The following is a 3,025-nucleotide window of genomic DNA, read 5'->3' on the forward strand; positions in this document are numbered from 1 at the left end:
GAGGGTAGAGAGAGAGGTAGATAGAGAGAGAGAGAGAGAGAGAGAGAGGGGGTAGATAGGGAGAGAGAGGGTAGAGAGAGAGAGAGAGAGAGAGAGAGAGAAAGAGAGAGGGAAAGAGAGAGGGAAAGAGAGAGGGCAGATAGAGAGAGAGAGGGAGAGAGGCTAGGTAGAGAGAGAGGGGGGAGGGTAGAGAGAGAGAGACAGAGAGTGAGACAGAGAGTGAGAGAGAGGGAGGGAGGGAGGGAGGGAGGGAGGGAGGGAGGGAGGGAGGGAGGGAGGGAGGGAGGGAGGGAGGGAGGGAGGGAGGGAGGGAGGGAGGGTAGAGTCTAGCCGATAAGTGCGGTAAAGTAATGGGAGAAGCGATGGAAGATAGAGATGGAATAATTGAGAAATAGAGGGACGGAAGGGTGAAATGAGAAGAGAGGAGAGGAATGGAATGGAGAGAAAAGGATGGAGGTGGGGATCGAGGGAATAGGTTTGTTTATTTTTCACCCAATCTTTGTTTTGGCCTCTGCTTTAATCCTCATGAAGCACTAGAGCAAAGAGAAGAGATCTGGACACGAGAGAGAGAGAGCGAGAGCGAGAGAGAGCGAGAGCAAGAGAGAGCGAGAGAGAGAGAGAGCGAGAGAGAGCGAGAGCAAGAGAGAGCGAGAGAGAGAGAGAGAGAGAGAGAGAGAGGGAGAAAAGAGGAGTGATGTTAGAGGTAAATGGAGGAGGAGGTGAGGGGGAGGAAAGAGGAGTGGTGTTAGAGGTGAATGGAGGAGGAGGTGAGGGGGAGGAAAGAGGAGTGGTGTTGGAGGTAAATGGAGGAGGAGGTGAGGAGGAGGTGAGGGGGAGGAAAGAGGAGTGGTGTTGGAGGTAAATGGAGGAGGAGGTGAGCGGGAGGAAAGAGGAGTGGTGTTAGAGGTAAATGGAGGAGGAGGTGAGGAGGAGGTGAGGGGGAGGAAAGAGGAGTGATGTTAGAGGTAAATGGAGGAGGAGGTGAGGAGGAAAGAGGAGGAGAGGAGGAAAGAGGAGGAAAGGGGAGATGAAGAGGACGTGAGTGGGAGGGAAGAGGAGCAGGAGCAGGAACGAGGAGGTGAGGAGGAAAGAGGAGGAAAGACAGTATAGAAGGTATGTATATACAGGTGGTGAAACCACAGCCTCACAGAAGTCTGCTCCAAGCACCTCATCGGTGTGTGTGTGTGTGTGTGTGCGTGTGTGTGTGTGTGTGTGTGCGTGCGTGCGTGCGTGCGTGCGCGTGTGTGTGGTTCTGTGTGAACATGCATTCCAGAGTTCTCCCCTGGGGACCACATGGGTCTCATAATCACGACGGAACCCAACAGGAATCTTCCAGAACGTTCCGACCATCTGTCTTCTTCAGGGGCACCTTTCTCTCCCACGCCCACACACTTCATTATTCTGGCTAGTGTCAGACACTGGGCTCTCTCAGGACTCTGACGTGGCTGTAGATGGAGGCTTCAACATATCTATGGGTGTACCTGTGAGAGGGGCTGTGGTTGTCTAATATCTATGTTGTCTAATATCTAATATCTATGGGTGTACCTGTGAGAGGGGCTGTGGTTGTCTAATATCTAATATCTATGTTGTCTAATATCTAATATCTACGGGTGTACCTGTGAGAGGGGCTGTGGTTGTCTCATATCTAATATCTATGGGTGTACCCTGTGAGAGGGGCTGTGGTTGTCTCATATCTAATATCTATGTTGTCTAATATCTAATATCTATGTTGTCTAATATCTAATATATATGGGTTACCCTGTGAGAGGGGCTGTGGTTGTCTAATATCTAATATCTATGTTGTCTAATATCTAATATCTATGGGTTACCCTGTGAGAGGGGCTGTGGTTGTCTAATATCTAATATCTATGTTGTCTAATATCTAATATCTATGGGTTACCCTGTGAGAGGGGCTGTGGTTGTCTAATATCTAATATCTATGTTGTCTAATATCTAATATCTAATATCTATGGGCATACCCTGTGAGAGGGGCTGTGGTTGTCTAATATCTAATATCTATGTTGTCTAATATCTAATATCTATGGGTGTACCTGTGAGAGGGGCTGTGGTTGTCTAATATCTAATATCTATGTTGTCTAATATCTAATATCTACGGGTGTACCTGTGAGAGGGGCTGTGGTTGTCTCATATCTAATATCTATGGGTGTACCCTGTGAGAGGGGCTGTGGTTGTCTCATATCTAATATCTATGTTGTCTAATATCTAATATCTATGTTGTCTAATATCTAATATCTATGGGTTACCCTGTGAGAGGGGCTGTGGTTGTCTAATATCTAATATCTATGTTGTCTAATATCTAATATCTATGTTGTCTAATATCTAATATCTATGGGTGTACCTGTGAGAGGGGCTGTGGTTGTCTCATATCTAATATCTATGGGTATACCCTGTGAGAGGGGCTGTGGTTGTCTAATATCTAATATCTATGGGTGTACCCTGTGAGAGGTCTGTGGTTGTCTAATATCTAATATCTATGTTGTCTAATATCTAATATCTATGTTGTCTAATATCTAATATCTATGTTGTCTAATATCTAATATCTATGTTGTCTAATATCTAATATCTATGTTGTCTAATATCTAATATCTATGGGTATAACCTGTGAGAGGTCTGTGGTTGTCTAATATCTAATATCTATGTTGTCTAATATCTAATATCTATGTTGTCTAATATCTAATATCTATGGGTGTACCTGTGAGAGGGGCTGTGGTTGTCTCATATCTAATATCTATGTTGTCTAATATCTATGTTGTCTAATATCTAATATCTATGGGTGTACCTGTGAGAGGGGCTGTGGTTGTCTAATATCTAATATCTATGTTGTCTAATATCTAATATCTATGGGTATACCCTGTGAGAGGTCTGTGGTTGTCTCATATCTAATATCTATGTTGTCTAATATCTAATATCTATGTTGTCTAATATCTAATATCTATGTTGTCTAATATCTAATATCTATGGGTATACCCTGTGAGAGGTCTGTGGTTGTCTAATATCTAATATC

Source organism: Oncorhynchus masou, chromosome 14, assembly GCF_036934945.1.
Source record: "Oncorhynchus masou masou isolate Uvic2021 chromosome 14, UVic_Omas_1.1, whole genome shotgun sequence".
In the NCBI taxonomy this organism is placed as follows: domain Eukaryota; kingdom Metazoa; phylum Chordata; class Actinopteri; order Salmoniformes; family Salmonidae; genus Oncorhynchus; species Oncorhynchus masou.